This window comes from Rhodamnia argentea, chromosome 2, assembly GCF_020921035.1.
Source record: "Rhodamnia argentea isolate NSW1041297 chromosome 2, ASM2092103v1, whole genome shotgun sequence".
In the NCBI taxonomy this organism is placed as follows: Eukaryota; Viridiplantae; Streptophyta; class Magnoliopsida; order Myrtales; family Myrtaceae; genus Rhodamnia; species Rhodamnia argentea.
In genome coordinates this window covers 21,061,032-21,082,094 of record NC_063151.1, presented here as the reverse complement: position 1 = coordinate 21,082,094, position 21,063 = coordinate 21,061,032, and the positions used below count along the sequence as shown (strand labels likewise).

Here is a 21,063-nt window from a genome sequence, read left to right as displayed (position 1 = left end):
TCTTTCCGTAAACACCCCCACGGTCCACACTCTCTCTCTCTCTCTCCAAGTATCTGCAAAAAGAAGAAGATGATGAAGATTACGAGGAAAATGAATTCGAAGCATAAGCAAAACCAGAAGCATTTCCAACGATGGCGACGGCCCACTCTCTCCCTCTTCAAGTGACAGGATCCCTCACCTTCATCTTTTTTTTTTTATTTTCGTGCCCGAATCTGTGGCCAGCGGCAAGGGAGTGGGCGGCGAGGGAGCCGGTTGCAAGGGAGCCGCGGGCTGAGCCACCGAGATGGCGGGAGGCAAGGCCGAGTACTTGAACAGAGATTAGAAGAGAGAGATCAGGGGCGGCGAGAAGAGATTTTGCAAAAACTTGTAGAGAGAAAGTGGGCCGTGAGCTGCAAACGGGCGCGAGGACCCCCGCCTCGGCCTCTCCGCCCCGCGTCCTCGCCGCCCGCGATCTCGGCCGCTCGGCTCGCGGCTCTCTCGTCACCCGCCGCGGGACGGGTGCAAGGTCGCTCGGCCGCGATGAGCGGCGATCTCGAACGCGAAGCTCGCCCTCAACCACATCTTGACCCCCGCCGCCGCCTCCACCTCGGCCTCGCCGCCGCCGTGTCCTCGCCGCCCGCGATTTCGGCGGCTCAGCCCGCGGCTCCCTTGCGGCCGCCTGTTGGTTGAAGATGTGAAGATGAAGGTGAGGGGACCGATTAGTGTGAAGGAGGCTTTGCTCCCGGAGGGTGTCTCGGGTGGCCCGCCGTAGGCGGTGGTTGCCCCTCTCTCCGGTCGACGGCGGCGCCTATGATTTCACCGCCCAGAAATGCCGTCCTACGTTTTGCAGAAACTTGGAGAGAGAGGGGGATGGCTGTGGGGGTGTTTACGGAAAGAAAAATGTGAGAGAAAAACAGATTTTAAAAAATCTGAAATGTGGGGTTCTCTGGACACGTGTCGATCATTAAATGGGGTGTCTTAGAGATGACGTGGCACTCCAGGAGCACCCAATATTTTCTCGAGATTTTGAGAGACAGCACGCGGCAACCGGGCCAGCCCCGATGGTCGGATTTGGACAAATTCTTGAGAAAATTTTAAATAAGAGTCGGATCGGCCTTCATTTTTTGTCAAATAAAATTTCGACGTGGACTTCATTTCAAATAACGGCCTAAAGTGCTCTTATTTTCTCAAATAACAATATGAATTTGATCTTATTTTAAATAAGAATATGAACTGGCCATATCGGTCTAAAAAAAAGGTCGGATTTTATCAAGTGGTCAAATGCATTTTCGTCATTTACGTATATATATTATTTCTTTTTCCAAAAAGAAAAAGGAAACCTATGCCCTCCTCCGCTTGTGACAGCCGCCTTATTGCCTATTGGGTGATGCGATGGCTGTCGGGGTCGTCAACACCTTGATAAGAGCTTGCTAGCCCTTGCCGGAACCTAGAGAGGGCCAACGACCCTTGCCCAAATCTAGGAGAGGGTCTCGGCCCTCTCTTGCTTTGCCTCTCGTCTAGGCAAGAGTCACCGGCCCTCGTTGGGGCTCCACCAATGATGTGTAGGTCATGTTTTTCCTTTTTAATTTAAAACTAACGTGGCCTTTTTAGGCGCCTATTTGAGAAGATAAATAAGATTCACTCCAAGCCAAAATGAGGGCACTTCAAACCTTTATTTGAAATTTTTTCCAAAATTTTCAAGCCCGATAAATGGCCGGGCTGGATTGGGCCAGGGTTTTGAGGTCCGGCCCACCCATATTTTCATTTCAAAGTATAGCTAATAACGCAATCTTTAAAGGAAGTCCATGTTTCTGGCAAAAAAAAAAAGAGTAAGTCCATGTTTCTAGTATAGGATAGAGAAATAGCATGAAAGTCATCGGAAAAAAAATAGTAAATTAGAATAATACAAAGGCCTAATGTTAGTTTTTAATTTATTTTCCATACTTTTCTCTTTTCAAGTTGGAATTTAAACAGAAATTACAAAAGGTGGCTTGATGGGGCCGTTGCACGCCATCGTTTTTACCTTAGGTGAGTTTGGGTAGTCGAAATGGCAATAGACGTAAAATTAAAGGACAGGTGTATCATAAATTGCAAAATAAAGTCCTAAGACTTTCGAATATTGTAATTAAAAACTAAAATTTGTGGAAATTGATGTAGTTAAACCTCTTCATTAGTTCCATCCTTCTGGCTAACGAGAAAGAACTGATGCGACTTTTTAATACTTTCTTTTTCCCATGTGAGTTTTATGATAATGAAGAGTGTAATAATGACAAAGGTAATTTTAATCAAAATAAAATCAAAATAGAAAAAAAAATCTGAAAATAAAAAAAAATTAGGAAAAAGCTGAAAATGAAAATGAAATAAAAACGCACGCTGCCTAGGGGTGCTTCAAGAGAGATGCCGTCGCTCCCAACTTTCTTCAGCAGAGATCGGGTAAAGGGCCGGCAGCCCTTGGCCCCACAACCAAACCACTTGGTTTTCACCTTTAAAAAAAAAAACCGATGGCTTTTTTATTTTTGCATTTATCAATATCTGTTGACGCCTAAATTTTGACTAATCTATTTTTTGCATAAAAATTATAAAAAAATCATCTCACATATTTATTTTTAGCGTACATTGCATTGGCATATAATTGGGCAAGCAGAACACTTAATTTAGCATGCGTTTAGACTAGGCACGGGATGGAAAAATACACCGAGAAGATTTGAAACTTCAAGGACTGTATTGCAAATACTTAAAATTTCGGGGACTGTATTGCAAATACTTGGAACTTCGGGGACTGTATTGCAAATACCAAAAGAAGATGAACAAAGGAAGATGATGAAGGGAAGATAATGAAAAGAAGATGAAGAAGGGAAGATAATGAAGGGAAGATGAAAATGGAAGGTGAAGAAATGAAGATGAAGAAGGGAAGATGAAAATGGAAGGTGAAGAAATGAAGATGAAGAAGAGAAGATGAAGATGGAAGGTGAAGAAATGAAGGTGAAGAATGAAGGATGAAGAACTTTGCCTATAAAAGAGAGAGCTCTTGAGAGGAGTTTGAGGGAGAAAATTTGAAGAAAAGGGGGAGTGGAAGAGAATTGAGAGAATTTTGAGAGAGTTTGTGAGAGAAATTCTTTAGAGAGGATAAAGAGAGTTCTTGAGAAAAATCGGAAGAGGAGATTTGAGAGTGAAGAAAAGAGCTTTAGTCGAGCATCATCTTCGACGATTCCCGACACGTACTTCGCCTCTCGCCACCCAACAACGCCATTGCTTGCCATTTTCGACGACAGCCGTGTTCTTCCAGCTCCGAGATCTTGAAGGGAACTATAACGTGTATGTGAGTAAGATTTTGTGTAATAGAAGGTAATCCTTTCCATCTCGATCTACAAAAATGTAATCGTTTGGTTTGAACATTTGTTTGTTTATTTTAGACATGCTACGTGTTCCAAATTTTAGCATTATTACATGTTAATTTATTTTTATAAATACTCGTGATTGGCTGCGTTTTCTTTCTTTCTAAATCACCCATGGTGTATATCGTACAAAGTTCAATGTTTTACATCCCCATAAAAAAGAAGAAAAAACCAAAAAAATTGCATCTTTGAATTTCAAGTAAAATCCATCAAAATTGCCAAATCAAATATTTTTCATGAAAATGGTACCGAAAGGGCGTTAGAGAAATCTGACGTAACCAAATCCCCGAATTCAAAATCTCCGGTTCGCAGGAATAAAATAGTTCTCCCGCTATTTTATTTAGGTTTCTAATCAACCTACCAAAAATGATTAGTGGCGACTCCAAAAAATATTTTGCAAGATAATAACAAGAATCATAAGTTGCGATTTGGTAGAGCTTGGGAGAGCTCGAACTAGGTTAATTAATCTAATTAATTAATCCGGTAGTCCATTAGCCCGAAAATTAACCCGTTTATTTTTTTTTAGGTCGCGACAGCTTGGCGACTCCACTGGGGACCCAAAGAGGACTTAGGCCAGATAATTTCATGAAAAAGAAATCACTTGATTTGGTAAACTTTGGTTGAATTCTCATTCTTAGGTGTTAAATGTTTTTGCAGATTGGGAGTTATAAGGGGAGGAGTGATCGGCTAACCCTTTGTTTTGCAGGCTTGGTGAATTGAAATTGTGATTTAACTTTTGAATCATTGAAGCGGTGTTTGCCTTTAATTGTTGTGCATGATTTATCGTATTTGCACTACACTGCACATAACCCGTGACCGGACCTGGGTCACACTAATAGTTTTAAGATGATATTTAGATGGTTCTTTAACCTTGGTGGTAAGGTTTCGCTAAAGGTTATCCCATCTGGATCCCGAAAATTTTTTCAAAAAATGGCTCAAGGGTTGTTCTCATGCACGTGAGGCTACGATGCATGATAATTGCCCTTGTCGACCGAACCAAGCCGAAGTGATTGGACCCGACTAGTCATGACTATTGTACGCGAGGTTGCGACTAGTCATGATGACTGTGCGCGAGGCTGCGACATGTCGTTTCGTTCATCATTTCACTTTGCAAAAGCCTTTTGGATAGATAGAATAAGATTTAAACTCACACTTCATGCGCATGTCTTTGTGATTGACATTTTCATCGTATGAGAGGTAATTTCTTGTTTCTTGTACCCTGTTATCTCATTTTTATTTTGGGCCGGTCCATGGTTTAGGTTGATTGTTTAGAAGTTTCATTGTCTTATTTCCAATTTCGCACTTTGCTTCCGTAGCTTTTACAATTTCATCAGTTGTCCTCAATTCTGATTTGGCTTATTCCTGTTGTGCGATTTTTACTAAATTCTACGGTCGAGCTTTGAGTAAGTGCCAAACACGAAAGTTGTAGACCTATGTTTCAACTAATATCTTGCAAAATTTCAGAATTAAATTCATAATTTAAGATGGCCCTTCGTTTTTTCAACAACATGCGGTTATAACAGTTTTCTGAACGTGATTTTTTGGAAAGACACATTAAACTGCTTTAATCCGCGCATTTCTAGTCCGATTGGCCAACATGAAAGTTGTTCATCATCTTCTCAACTACAAGCTCGTAAAATTTGGACATGTTTTGATCAACGTACGAATTAATACGAATTTTTTCGTAAAAGCGGACAAACTGAAAATTACATGTTTCAATCCTTTGGTCATAATCACTTTGTTCGTTTGAGTCTAGAGGGATGTCATGGGCCGGCTCGCTATTCTTGCTCCCTGTACTCATTTTGGGTTTGTTACTGCGTACAGGTAATTTATCACGGATCCTCCACATATTACTCGATCGGTCGCAAAGAGGATGGCCGACATTAACGCTGCCGTTAGTGCTGCCCTAGACGAGAAACTTGGCTCTTTGACTGAGCGCTTTGAAGGGATGATGTCCCGAAAGATGGAAGAAATGATGGCCACCTTCACCACCAAACTGCAATCATTCACCTCTAGCCCGCCGCTAATCATTCCTGCTCGAATTCCTCCCGTGGATAACTCCGGTAAAGCCCCGGAAGCTGCTCCCTATCAGATAATGCCGCTAGAAGATGTGATCATCACGGGCATGAACTCGAGCACGCCACCCGTAGTCCCAATCCCTCAAGCCAGCCCCGTGACCCCGGGATTGAATGGTGATGCGGCCAAGCTGTTGGCCCAAATGGAACGAGGAGGATCCGAGAGGTTGAGGGGACTCACAACATACCCCAGGTCGACTCGTTTGTCTTTTCAAAGGTCATTGTGCCGAAAAAGTTCAAGATGCCCAACTTCGAGAAGTATGATGGGACTTCCAACCCGGTTCAGCACGTCCAGATGTACCAGGCAAGAATGAATAAGCATGCGACCGGACCATAGTTGATTGGAAGATCAATACCGAGAAAACCTACCGAGCAAAAGGTACTCGGCCACTTCCCAATCAAGAATACAGGCCATACCAACCTTCCGCTGGTGGTTCTAGCAAGAGACCGGTTGATCATCCCTACAAGTTCCCGAGCAACGGCGGAAGCTCAAGCTCAAGGAGTCGATCGCTCACGGCGAAAACAAAGTGGGAAATGCGTCGCGGTGTTAGCAAGTAACACTGCCCAATTCGAGTATCAATTGCTCGAAAAATCAGAAGATTACTTTGATGATGAGCTCACCACCTTGATAAGCCGGTTCGGAGCTCAAGGACCTCCCGAGTTGTGATCCGAAGCAAGTGATTATGGATCCTCAAACAACAATCGTTGGTGTATGATCCAAGACAAAATCGATCGATCATTGGAATGGCTAGCAAAAGAGGTGGAACCAATCTCGCATGAATACTCATTTAATTCCATGTATAGTTTCCCTGCGTGGGATATTTTTTACTTTCTAGCTGTCTAGAATTTGCCTAGAGTTAAAGGGCGAATTTTCTCCTCCCTTATCAAATGCGTAAGTTCCTTGTTAAGCTAGGCCTGTAGCAAATCAATTTGTGGACGACGCCCCGGAACGCCCGCAAAGAGAGATTCTAAATAGCCTTACTTGGGAGAATACGAGTAAAAGACCAAGCGAGCTCAAAGATGGGTAACTCCGTATCGTCCCAATTGGCTCTCGGTCATTTCAAACTCTAATTTAATCTTATTTCATTCTCAACAGGGGATTGCCAACTGTTTTGAGAACAATATAGCAAAAAAGCGAACCAACCATGGACGCCAACATCACCACAGCCTAGTGGTTGGGGGAATGACAATGGTCCGAGGCGTCCCGGGTTCGATCCTGGGATTTGGCATCAATGTACAAAGAGTAATAAAATTTTTTTTTTTTTGCTTGGCGATCCAAGTCTGGTTGAAGTTTTGGCCCGGATGGTTACAGGACCTGGAGAGATAACATCCCGGACATACAATTCGATCCAGATGAGTTGATCTTTTCAATTCAAAGTTCACAAGAAATTCGTACAAGGGTAAAGCGGTATCGTTTCAACTCATTTAGAACATGAGAACGTACATTGATGCTTTCCCTTTTGATTTTTACGGGGGTCACTGCCTTTCCGGATAGGGAAGTATCCATTCTCCCTGAAAAATTAATGAAATAAGAAATTCCTAGAGCCTTTGACAATCTCATGTCTCGAACCGGATAATGAAGTTTTGCAACTCATTTGCATGAGCAGGGGCAACTCCCAATCCACGCCCCTAAGAAGTTTCTTATGTGCTTGCGAATTCTGTCCACCAAGATAAAAAGTTGCTGCATTGTAGATGCTCAAAAACACTCATACATTGCATAGTTTGCGCATGACTGTTCCTCATGTTTAATTTACCAACTCTGAATGAGGAACATGAACTACATAAGATACATCGAGTGTATGGAATGGGGCAGGGCGGGATGATGAAAGGCAATCCTTTCCCAAACACGTCCCATTTTTTCGGGAGAGTTGAACGATGGCTAAATTCCGCATTCCCGGAGGTAAAGAGTTTTCTCGCGAAAGGTACGATAACCGAAGTGACGGAGGCGTTCATTTCTCTATCCTAAACACTACAAGTTATCCATTGATTACCCCTTTTGAGCGGTGGTTTCATTTCTTTACCCCTGCCAAGAACCACCCCACATCGGGGTCTAGACGAGTTAATTCCGGTGGCAACACGAGGTAAATGGTTAGAAATTTTCTTGCTGGGACTAACATTAATCTTCGGGTGTTTCTTTGCATTTATACTCGAATTTTAATTCAAGTGCCTTAGGATGATGAAGAGCATTCATTTCTCTATCCTATACACTTCATTCTTTGCATAGCCCACTTGAGCCCGCAAATTCATTTCTTAAACCCCCGTTGGTGATCATTTGCTCATTCCAAAGGCGAAGATAGCATTTTCCCAAGGATTAGAATTGGAGATGGTCGAGTCAACAGAGAATTCCCGAATGATCATATGCTTGTTGTAATTCCTGGTTCAAAATCATGGGATTGTAAAAAAAAAAAAGGAGAGGCAAACTCAGCTTAAAGGAGAAGGGTCCGCTCTCGAAAAAAAAAAAAAAAAACAAAATAAAGAGATGTCGAAGAGCTCTCAAAGAAAAAGGAAAAGAAATCTCTTCTCGAAAAAAACGAAGAAAAAAAGAAAAATGAGAGTCGGGAGTAAGAAAAGCAAAGGCTGATCTCATATGAAAATTTCAAGCATAGGAAAAGCAAAGTGCCTACTAAAAGTAAGGCCAATGCACATTCATTTGTAAAGTACTTCTGAATTTTAAATGTACATTTTTGCATGTTAAGTTGTAAATTCCATGTACATGTTTGCATTGTGTCTCTTGCAAATCCTCGACGGACACTTGTTGTGAAGAAGACTCCCCAAGAAGTCGGTTTGCAAAGTGCAATTTTCAGTAGAAAACTACCATCCCTCATTCAATGATGGTATTCTTTCTGAAGACATTTCCAAAAGACCAAGATCGGTGACTAGTCGACGATGATCACCAACGTCAAGCCCCTTCTCATTTAATTTCTGAGCCAAAACGAGCCTTTTCGTTCCTCGGTCCCCAATCCTAGCCTATGTTATAACCCTCCAAAGTCTCTTCTGATTAGGACACTTGAGTTAACGTAGAGTTAAATGATTTTAAGCATCACTCGAAGAAGTTCGAGCAAGATTATTTCTCTCTCATTTTTGCGGGGCTCTTGACTTGTAAATCCGGAGCAGATGATGAAGAAATTCATTTCAGCAGCCTTGACTCAATTAGAGTCCCCTTTGTAAACCTTTGACCTAGCCCTCATTACGGTCCTAATCAAGACCTCCGGATCGGCTCGGTCGTATCAATTGCGAGATTACTTGGATCCTTATCGAATGCGATGATGGAAAGATTGAGTGATTTCTCTTGAATCCTATGAGACAGGATAAATAGCTTTTCTCGAGAGTAAGAGAAAGCCCTTTCGGACTGAAGTCCCCCCATTCAGCTCACATTCGAGGTATTCGTAATGTGAGAACCTCCCTGGACAAAATTGGTAATGCAAACTTGACAGAATGGTTATGCATGAACCATAGTATGAGTGATTGCATTATACTCATTGTTGAATATGTTTGTGTGTGTTACCTCTGACATTCTATGATAGGTAATACATTTCCGATGTTCGAGTTCCCTCCCAAGGTCTCGAAATTCATCCAAGGATTATTGAATGAGCAAGTTTTGCTGGCAAATGCCTACCAGGTACGATACGAGCAATCTGTTTCGTTCCTTGATCAATCGTTTGGAGAACCCAGGTAAGTTTTCCGAACCCCTTTTCAAATTAACAACTCTTCTCATGATAGTTGTTATGATTCAATTCGAGCAATATGCCCCTTTTGTACTTATCGATTCCATTCGATGGTGCTCCTATCAAATATTGTTCAATTCGGGCAATATGCCTCTTCCGTCAAGTCGTGTAGACATATGGACTGGCGATCTTGACATCTTATCAAATCATAACGACGTAGCTCTTATGGTTTCAATCTCGGGACGTGAAGACATATGCACTGGCGATCTTGACATCTTATCAAATCATAACGACGTAGCTCTTATGGTTTCAATCTCAGGTCGTGAAGACATATGCACTGGCGATCTTGACATCTTATCAAATCATAACGACGTAGCTCTTATGGTTTCAATCTCGGGACGTGAAGACATATGCACTTGCGATCTTGACATCTTATCAAATCATAATGATGTAGCTCTTATGGTTTCAATCTCGGGACGTGAAGACATATGCACCGGCGATCTTGACATCTTATCAAATCATAACGACGTAGCTCTTATGATTTCGATTTCAGATCACGAAGACGTATGCACCGGTGATCTTGACCTTTAGTCGGCTCATAATGACATAGCTCTTATGATTTTCGGCTCCTTTATCAAATCATGAAGACATAAGCACCCATGGTTTTGATCCAAACCAAATCATAATGACGTAGCTCTTATGATTTTGATTCCCCTTTGTCGAATCGTGAAGACATATGCACTGGCGATTTCGACATTTAATCAACTCACAACGACGTAGCTCTTGTGAACTTGATTTCACTTCTTTCGACTCACAACGACGTAGCTCTTGTGATCTCAAACAACACACATATCTTGCGTTGTCTTGCATTAGGGAGAAGTCTCCGATAACAGATAGGCCAAATACCTTAAAATCCTTGCATCCGCAAAAAGAAGCTTGGAAATTAAGAGAACCATTAGCTTACGAGAAATTTGGTAAAACAGGTATTCTTGTATGCGATCCATGTGCAGATTTCTCTAACATGAAAAAGGGAAATTATGACACATGTTATTTACGATCTTGCATATCATGCATCACTTCATTACATAAAAAATGGGATTAAAACTCCCGCCAAAAAGTTCATTCATCATTTGCCTTGTCAAAATTTAGGGTTCAATTATGTCTTTGAGCGGAACCTCTACGAGCCTCCACTCAAAGAGGGGCAGCTGTTGACGCCTAAATTTTGACTAATCTATTTTTTGCATAAAAATTATAAAAAAATCATCTCACATATTTATTTTTAGCGTACATTGCATTGGCATATAATTGGGCAAGCGGAACACTTAATTTAGCATGCGTCTAGACTAGGCACGGGATGGAAAAATACACCGAGAAGATTTGAAACTTCAAGGACTGTATTGCAAATACTTAAAATTTCAGGGACTGTATTGCAAATACTTGGAACTTCAGGGACTGTATTGCAAATACCAAAAGAAGATGAACAAAGGAAGATGATGAAGGGAAGATAATGAAAAGAAGATGAAGAAGGGAAGATAATGAAGGGAAGATGAAAATGGAAGGTGAAGAAATGAAGATGAAGAAGAGAAGATGAAGATGGAAGGTGAAGAAATGAAGGTGAAGAATGAAGGATGAAGAACTTTGCCTATAAAAGAGAGAGCTCTTGAGAGGAGTTTGAGGGAGAAAATTTGAAGAAAAGGGGGAGTGGAAGAGAATTGAGAGAATTTTGAGAGAGTTTGTGAGAGAAATTCTTTAGAGAGGATAAAGAGAGTTCTTGAGAAAAATCGGAAGAGGAGATTTGAGAGTGAAGAAAAGAGTTTTAGTCGAGCATCATCTTCGACGATTCCCGACACGTACTTCGCCTCTCGCCACCCAACAACGCCATTGCTTGCCATTTTCGACGACAGTAGTGTTCTTCCAGCTCCGAGATCTTGAAGGGAACTATAATGTGTATGTGAGTAAGATTTTGTGTAATAGAAGGTAATCCTTTCCATCTCGATCTACAAAAATGTAATCGTTTGGTTTGAACATTTGTTTGTTTATTTTAGACATGCTACGTGTTCCAAATTTTAGCATTATTACATGTTAATTTATTTTTATAAATACTCGTGATCGGCTGCGTTTTCTTTCTTTCTAAATCACCCATGGTGTATATCGTACAAAGTTCAATGTTTTACATCCCCATAAAAAAGAAGAAAAAACCAAAAAAATTGCATCTTTGAATTTCAAGTAAAATCCATCAAAATTGCCAAATCAAATATTTTTCATGAAAATGGTACCGAAAGGGCGTTAGAGAAATCTGACGTAACCAAATCCCCGAATTCAAAATCTCCGGTTCGCAGGAATAAAATAGTTCTCCCGCTATTTTATTTAGGTTTCTAATCAACCTACCAAAAATGATTAGTGGCGACTCCAAAAAATATTTTGCAAGATAATAACAAGAATCATAAGTTGCGATTTGGTAGAGCTTGGGAGAGCTCGAACTAGGTTAATTAATCTAATTAATTAATCCGGTAGTCCATTAGCCCGAAAATTAACCCGTTTATTTTTTTTTAGGTCGCGACAATATCGATATGAGTCATGAATAGTTTTATGAACTTCAAAATATATCATTTTTATGTATTTGTCAAGATCTTGTTATCCTTAATCGTGAATATTACCTTAAACACACGTACTTTATGTATTTATCGAGATCGATATAAATCATGGATAATTTTGTTAATTTCAAAATATATTGGGAGGTTCTCTCAACAGTTTGCACCCTTTTATTAAAAAAAAATGGCTTATTTATTTATATATATTTTTATTTTCCCTTAATTCTGTTAAATTTTTCAAGTTTTTTTTATTCCTTCGGACATGGCACCTTATTGGTGCAACATTGGCACCACTGCATTAAAAATTTTTTAAAAAATCACGCGCTAGTATTTTCTGTCAGGAAAAATGAACGGAGCTAGTGACCGGAGTTGATTAAACCAATATGACAAGTTCTATGACTTGATCATACTTTTTGAACATTTTAAGACTCAATGGCATTTGCATGATGAGTTTTAGGAATTTCTAATATGCAAATCTCTGAAAATAATCCTTACTCTCTCTCTCTCTCTCTCTCTCTCTCTCTCTCTCTCTCTCTCCGAAAAATGTAAAGTTACTCATATAATTTGATCTAAGCAAATCATACTCTGATATGTATTTCATTTTTTCTTAATTGGATGAAACTTCACAAAACTAGATGCCAGCTTACAACTATTGTGCTCGTTTGACCTTCTCACATTTTCACAAAACCAGATGCCGAGATCCGGGGGTTTACTCGTTCGAATCAGATTGAGATATAGATTTGGGAGTTCCTTCAAGGTATTTGATTGTGCTCTTTCAATATATTGATGTTGGTGTTATTAGTGGGATGTCAAACCTAGACACGCATTGCAAGCTGTTACAAATGTGGTGAGAGATCTCGACATGTATTTGTCACTGGATTTGGTGATTGGCTGCCGAATATTTATGATGATAGATCTGTTCTTAAGGGATGAGAGTGTGTTTTTAACTGCATAGTGTGTTTTGTTAAATGCTTTTCGATATTTCTGCAGTTATTTGGGATTCGCTAGGCATGAAATCCTTCAATGTATCTCTCGAGGCTTAATAAATGGGAATCATCTTTCGATAAAAAAAAAAATATAATAGCTATGGTAAATATCATGATCTTGTTATCTTTAAAACCTTTCTTAAGGATTGGACGTCGCAGCTGTAGGCCGTCTCTTCCCGGTTGGAATTGCAAATGACAGTAATTCCCAAGTGTTTTCAAGTAACTAATGAACCATTATAGAAATAGATAATGGAATCAGCTAAGATACATGAAGTACAAGAGATGGCTTGCTACAAAGGCTGCAGTAGAAAGACTGAAATGTCTCAATAAGTGAAGAATGTACGATCAACTAGTTCTTCCAATTTGATGTCCTCCGATGAGCTTAACACGGTCGAGCTACGCGCTGATATTGCCCGAGAAACTTGTTGCATGCTTGGACGATGCTCTGGTTTGGGACTCAAGCACGAAAATGCCATCTTTGTCACCAAAGCCACTTCCCCTCGCACATCACCTTCCGGGTGTGGAATTCTCTGATCTAAAACTTCTTTCAGTGGCCAAGAAGCTGTTGAATTGCTAGATGATGATGAATATGAGGACGCGAGAGAAGATATGAGATTGCCCGGATGTCTTTCCATGATTACTTCCAAGTCACCATTCCGAAGCTACAAATATCGCATTTCTCATTCAATTCCCTAGTGTATGCGAGCTCTACATAAAGAAAAGAGCAGATTTTTTCTAGCTTGTACAAAATATTCATGCTTCGTAAATCTAAGCTGGCATTGAAAAATAAAATAAAATTCAGAGAATTAAGTATAAATCAACACATTCTTTAGATTCCAATGGGATTTTAAATTTCTCATTTCTTTTGGAAAAAGTTTCACTTCGTTAATTGGCGGCCTAAATCTCGGTTATCCATTATCGAACCTTCAAATAGTGTAACTAACTTTGGACTCGCTGCTAGGTATTTAGAAGTTTAAAGCAAGGGATCTTGTATAAGCAGTTTTCGATCTATAAAAATGAAGGTGGGTGAAATATTAAAGAAACCAACTGACTTGGAGTTGCATATCCAAAGGTTCTTGTAAGGGAAATCCAATTGGATGAATAAGGTTGTAGTGTTGATACGATTGATGGAAAAATAGGAATTGTCCGAGGCGTGCAAGCATTGTCCTTAAGGATAATTCTGCCTCTCGGATTGCGATACTCGATACGTAAGACTCTAGCGGCTATCCTCTCAAGATATAATAGACATTCTTCTATATTCCGCACTGAAAATTAAAAGAAACAGGAATAACGTTATGTGTATAACCTAGCAAAGAAGAAAATGAAAGAAGGGAAAAACTCTCTTATGTAATGCAAAAATCCTCAAAAGATTGTTTCTTGAAATTCAATTTACATTCAACCAAAATATAGCCATTGAGAAACCGTTATAAAGCCGTTGTAAAATAATGGAGAGTTTATGAAAAAATAAATCAACTTTTACATGGTCATTATAAAGTTGTTAAAGAATCATTACATGATCATTATAAAACCATTATAGAACTGTTATATATTAATGAAGGATAGAGAACATTGCTTCTGAGACTCTGCTCAGAGTCTAAGCTTGTTAGCTTCTGAGCTCGCCAACATCCGAGCTCATCAACGTCCGAGCTTGTCATTAGAAAATCGTTATACGATCGTTATAAAACCGACCGTTGGAAATAATAATGGCTAATCATTACGGTCAAAATTCTATCAAAACTATTGTAAAATAATATTTCAAAACTACTGAAATATCTAACAATCATCCACATATTTCAAAAAGTTTTGAAAAGATAAAATTGAAATAAAGTGTGTTATTGAAGCGTAATGCATCGGAACTGGTGGTTATTAGGCTATGAACTAGTCTAGAAAGAATGAAATATAACTCACGAAATCATTGCTGAAGTTTAAAACTTCTATGAACCAAGAATTCCTTTTTGTGAATTATAATTTTCAATAATCATATTGCACTTCCACAAGGTTTGTTGTTCGACGTGGTTTTGCACTAATAGGCCATCGGCGTGCTTGGTTTATTCATAAGTGCTCTAGAGATTATTACCAATAATTCTCATAGCAGCGGCCTCACTCCACATTTAAATAGGTGATTCTATTAAGTGTATTCTGCAGCTTAATACATCACCAATAATGGCCATGGAAATCATTAAGAACTTGGCTCAACTTCTTTTTCCTTGCAAACTTGCACTATTATCACTTTAGGAGGGACCTAAATTTTATAGTGCATCATAAGATCAACAAGTGACTTGTTACTACCCATATAACCTAATTCATGGGATCACCAATCATATTGGTTGGGTTACCATCACTGTCGATTTTCCTCAACTTGCTTAAGTCCCATCACCCTCGATGTATCAAAAAGTAATTTCCTTCCCAAAGGTTTAGTCGGAGGATCGGCCAAGTTCACTTCTGACTTTACATAATCGATGGACATAATTCCATCCTTAAGCAGCTGCTTTATCACATCATGTCTCAACCGGATGTGTCTATTTTTACCATTAAAAGTGTTATTCTTTGCAATGTGTATTGCCGCTTGGCAATCATAATATTGCTCACGAGGTATTCTTATGAGGTATTCTGTTTTGAATGTGACAAGCAGATAATATTGCTTCACCCTATAAATTATTAGGAGCTTTAGAACTAACAAGCATAGAATTCATCATTTCTTTTAATGTCCTATTTTTCCTTTTTGTTACACCATTTGATTCAAGAGAATACGGAGGGGTAGTTTCATGAACTATTCCTTCCTTTTCACAAAATTCATCAAGCAAGACGTATTCTCCACCTCTATCCGATCTTACTCTTTTTATCCTTTTTCCAATTGATTTTCTACCTCAGATTTATACAAAAGAAACATATCAAAAGCTTCATCTTTATGTCTATGTAAATAAACTTTAGTAAATCTCGAATAATCCTCGATGAAAGTCACGTAATATTGTTTACCTCCTCTAGTCATAGTTTGTTTTAAATCTCCTAGATTAGTATGAATTAAGCTCAACAATTCATATTCTCTATTTACAGAAATACAAGGCCTCTTAGCTAATTTTGTTTCGGCACATATTATACATTTATTAAAATGTTGATCTTCCATCCCAGAAATTAAACCTTGTTGTTGCATTTTCTTAATATAACAAATATTAATGTGTGCTAATCTATTGTGCCACAAATCAATAGATTCAACCAAGTATGCGAAAGAAGTAGCATTTTCATTGATAACATTGGAAACGTTAACAAAAAGCCCCCGATTACAATAACCATTTTCCACAAGGACGTTATTTTTGGTCATTACAATCTTGTCAGATTTGAATGACACCTTCACCCCAACCTTTCCCAAAAGAGCTACCAAAATCAGGTTCGCCCTTATATTAGGGACATACAGTACATCATTCAATGCCAAAGTTTTTCCATATGTAAGTTTGAGAAGGGCTTTCCCTTTACCAAGAACTTGCGCCGTTCTTGAATCGTCTAGATAAATAATCTCTTTTCCATCCCCTATTGGTGTGTAGGAGGAAAAGGCATTTTTGTTTGCACAAATATGCCTGGTAGCACCTGAGTCTACCACTCATTCTTTCACATTGGCCATAATATTGGCTTGGGAAATGAGCGCAACAATGATGTTATTAAGGTGATCTGCTTCAACGAAATTAACCTTTGGTTTAGCAGGATTGTTATTTCCCATTATGCGATCCACACCGTGCTGCATGATGGCCTGATTTACCACAAACAAAACAAGTGCCTTTCCGTTTGAAGGTGGGGTGAGCAGCTTTGGGTTTGTAATCAGGTTTTTTGTATTGTACCTTTTTTGCTGATGTTGAGGTTTGCCTTGCACAACATTTGCCATTGTAACGATCTCCTTAGCTTTGGCAGCTTTGATCTCCTTGCAAGTTGTATCCTCATTGATAATATGAACAACTAGATCAGCAAGTTGCTTGTCTTTGTGCTTGAGTTATTGCTTGTAGTCATTCCACAAGTGAGGCAATTTTTCAATCAGCAACCCCGCAACAAATTCTTCTTGCAAATTGATATTTTCCACTTTCAAGTCCTCTGCCAGCTCGTGATATTCATTGATTTGCATTTTGATCTCCTTATCATTGGACATTTCCCAATGATAATAATTTTCGATCGGGAACTTCCGTCCGCCCACATCTTAGGCAGTGTACTTTGCGATCATGGATTCCCATATTTGTTTTGCTTCCTTGTACGGACAATAGACATCAAACAATTCATTAGAAAGCGTGCTGATAATTGTCACATTCATACCTTATTAGCATGGATCCATTGTTCTCGCAGATTATTTTTAGTTGGTTCGGCCTCTATAAGTACGAAAGCCACGCCATGCTGTTGACGCCTAAATTTTGACTAATCTATTTTTTGCATAAAAATTATAAAAAATCATCTCACATATTTATTTTTAGCGTACATTGCATTGGCATATAATTGGGCAAGCAGAACACTTAATTTAGCATGCGTCTAGACTAGGCACGGGATGGAAAAATACACCGAGAAGATTCGAAACTTCAAGGACTGTATTGCAAATACTTAAAATTTCAGGGACTGTATTGCAAATACTTGGAACTTCGGGGACTGTATTGCAAATACCAAAAGAAGATGAAGAAGGGAGAAAATTTGAAGAAAAGGGGAAAAAAGAGTGGAAGAGAATTGAGAGAGTTTTGAGAGAGTTTGTGAGAGAAATTCTTTAGAGAGGAAAAAGAGAGTTCTTGAGAAAAATCGGAAGAGAAAATTTGAGAGTGAAGAAAAGAGCTTTAGTCGAGCATCATCTTCGACGAGTCCCGACACGTACTTCGCCTCTCGCCATCCAACAACGCCACTGCTCGCCTTTTTCGACGATAGCCACGTTCTTCCAACTCCGAGATCTTGAAGGAAGCCATAACGTGTACGTGAGTAAGATTTTGTGTAATAGAAGGTAACCCTTTCCATCTCGATCTACAAAAATGTAATCGTTTGGTGTGAACATTTGTTTGTTTATTTTAGACATGCCACGTGTTCCAAAATTTAGCATTATTACATGTTAATGTATTTCTATAAATACTCGTGCTTGGCTGCGTTTTCTTTCTTTCTAAATCATCCATGGTGTATATCGCGCAAAGTTCAATGTTTTACATTCTCATAAAAAAGAAGATAAAAAAACCAAAAAATTGCATCTTTGAATTTCAAGTAAAATCCATCAAAATTGCCAAATCAAATATTTTTCATGAAAATGGTACCGAAAGGGCGTTAGAGAAATCTGACGTAACCAAATCCCCGAATTCAAAATCTCCGGTTCGCGAAAATAAGATAGTTTTCTCCCGCTATTTTATTTAGGTTTCTAATCAACCTACCGAAAATGATTAGTGGCGACTCCAAATTCAAAACACATTGCATGTTAATTATTTGAACCTTAAGTTGCGATTTGGTATGAACTTGGGAGAGTCCGAGTTAGGTTAGTTAATTAATTAACCTGATAATCCATTAGCCTGGAATTTAACCTGTTTATTTTTGAAGGTCGCGACAGCTTGGCGACTCCGTTGGGGACTTTAAGAGGACTTAGGCCAGATAATTTCATGAAAAAGGAATCACTTGATTTGGCAAACTTTGGTTGAATTCTCATTCTTAGGTGTTAAATGTTTTTGCAGATTGGGAGTTATAAGGGGAGGAGTGATTGGCTAACCCTTTGTTTTGCAGGCTTGGTGAATTGGAATTGTGATTTAACTTTTGAATCATTGAAGCGGTATTTGCTTTTAATTGTTGTGCATGATTTATCGTCTTTGCACTACACTGCACACAACCCGTGACCGAACCCGGGTCACACTAATAGTTTTAAGATGGTATTTAGATGGTCCTTTAACCTTGGCGGTAAGGCTTCGCTAAAGGTTATCCCATCCGGATCCCGAAAATTTTTTCAAAAAAAATGGCTCAAGGGTCGTTCTTATGCACGTGAGGCTACGACGCATGAGAATTGCCCTTGTCGACCGAACCAAGCCGAAGTGATTGAACCCGACTAGTCATGACTATTGTACGCGAGGCTGCGACTAGTCATGATGATTACGCGCGAGGCTGTGACATGTCGTTTCGTTCATCATTTCACTTTGCAAAAGCCTTTTGGATAGATAGAATAAGATTTAAACTCACAATTCATGCGCATGTCTTTGTGATTGACATTTTCTTCCTATGAACGGTAATTTCTTGTCTCTTTTACCCTATTATCTCATTTTTATTTTGACCCGGTCCATGGTTTAGGAGTATCGTTGTCTTATTTTCAATTTCGCACTTTGCTTTTACAATTTCATCGGTTGTCCTCAATTCCGATTTGGCTTGTTCTTGTTGTGCGATTTTTACTAAATTCTACGATCGAGTAAGTGCCAAACATGAAAGTTGTAGACCTATGTTTCAACTAATATCCTACAAAATTTCAGAATTAAATTCATAATTTAAGATGGCCTTTCGTTTTTTCAACTACCTGCGGTTATAACAGTTTTCTGAATGCGATTTTTCGGAAAGACACATTAAACTGATTTGATCCGCTCATTTCTAGTCCGATTGGCCAACATGAAAGTTGTTCACCATCTTCTCAACTACAAGCTCGTAAAATTTGGACGAATTTCAGTCAACGTGTGAATTAATACGGATTTTTTCGTAAAAGCGGACAAACTGAAAATTGCCTGTTCTATTCCTTTGGTCATAATTACTTTGTTCGTTTGAGTCTAGAGGGATGCCATGGGCCGGCACGCTATTCTTGCTCCTTATACTCATTTTGGGTTTGTTATTGCGTACAGGTAATTTATCACGGATCCTCCACATATTACTCGATCGGTCGCGAGGAAGATGGCCGACATCAACGCCACCGTCGGTGCTGCCCTAGACGAGAAACTTGGCTCCTTGACCGAGCGCTTCGAAGGGATGATGTCCCGAAAGATGGAAGAAATGATGGCTGCCTTCGCCGCCAAACTTCAATCATCCACCACCAGCCCACCGCTAACCATTCCTGCTCCAATTCCTCCTATGGACAACTCCAGTAAAGCCCCGGAAACCGCTCCCTATCAGACAATGCCGCTAGAAGACGTGATCTTCACAGGCGTGAGCTCGAGCACACCGCCCGTAGTCCCAATCCCCCAAGCCAGCCCCGTGGCCCCCGGGTTGAATGGTGATACGGCCAAGCGGTTGGCCCAAATGGAACAGAGGATCCGAGAGGTCGAGGGGACTTACAACATACCCCGTGACTTGACTTGTCTGTCTTTTCAAAGGTCACAAGGCCGGAGAAGTTCAAAATGCCCGACTTCGAGAAGTATGATGGGACTTCTAACCCGGTTCAGCACGTCCGGATGTACCAGGCAAGAATGAATAAGCACGCGACCAACGGCCCCCTAATGGTCCAGACTTTCCAGGCTAGTTTAAAAGAAGCTGCCATGAGGTGGTATACGGACTACGAGATCTATCGGATGGATGATTGGGAGAAGGCAGCTAATGCTTTCATCAAACATTTCAGCTTTAACTTGGACGTGCTCACCACCGCAGAAGATCTTGAACAGCTTGAGATGAAGAAAGGAGAAACAATCAAGCGGTATGCCACCAGGTGGAGGAATGTGGCATCTCAGGTAAAACCAGTCCCTCCGGAAAGGGAGCTCATGAAGTTGTTTGTTTCCACTCTGCCGCGAATTATGAAAACCCGAATTCTGGGATCCGCTGCTACGTCATTCAGCCATCTCATCGCAATGGCTGAAGAAATCGAGAACGGTATGAAGAAAGGTTGGTACGATGATGTCACCACAACAACTAAGAGGTTTGCGGTAAGGAAAGACAAGGAGTCGGCCCCACAGGTCAACATGACCTACAGCCAGAAACCCATGACCCGGACGCCGGTTGTGCAGATTCCTAATCAGCCAGAGGCTAATTTCGGCGCGCAACGACAAAGAGGGAATCAACGGCCCCCTCGGCGGTTTACTCCTCTACCAGGAACCCCGTCACAGGTACTCGCGGTTCTACGTAAGAGAGGTTTACCGACTTCTGAGCCTCTACGATCCGGTAACACGAGCTCGCCAAAATATGATCCATCAAAGAAATGTGATTACCACTGTGGGGAGCCTGGACATGACACCGACAAATGTTTCGTGTTGAAGCATCGGATTCAAGATCTTCTTGATTCTAAGGCATTCTCATTCCAAGGCAACAAACAGCCAAATGTCCAGAATAATCCTTTGCCAGATCATTCCGGTAAAGTTAATGCTGTATTCGGGCTGGGAATCAGACAGGTTGGTGCTAGTAAGGATGAAGGAGTCTTCGATATCGCCGGTTGTTTTGATGATGTAACCATTGCTGCTATATCTGAAGACGGAGCGCATAAA

The 21,063-nt window shown here is 40.1% G+C and overlaps 2 protein-coding genes across 2 annotated transcripts in view; both read right to left on the bottom strand.

Moving 5' to 3' along the window:
* LOC115730655 (MDIS1-interacting receptor like kinase 2-like) overlaps nucleotides 1–21,063 on the bottom strand; it is a 188,807-nt gene that overhangs the window by 73,012 nt on the left and 94,732 nt on the right. The gene's annotated exons all lie outside the window — the stretch shown is intronic.
* LOC115730654 (MDIS1-interacting receptor like kinase 2-like) overlaps nucleotides 1–21,063 on the bottom strand; it is a 126,305-nt gene that overhangs the window by 21,796 nt on the left and 83,446 nt on the right. The window lies entirely within an intron of this gene.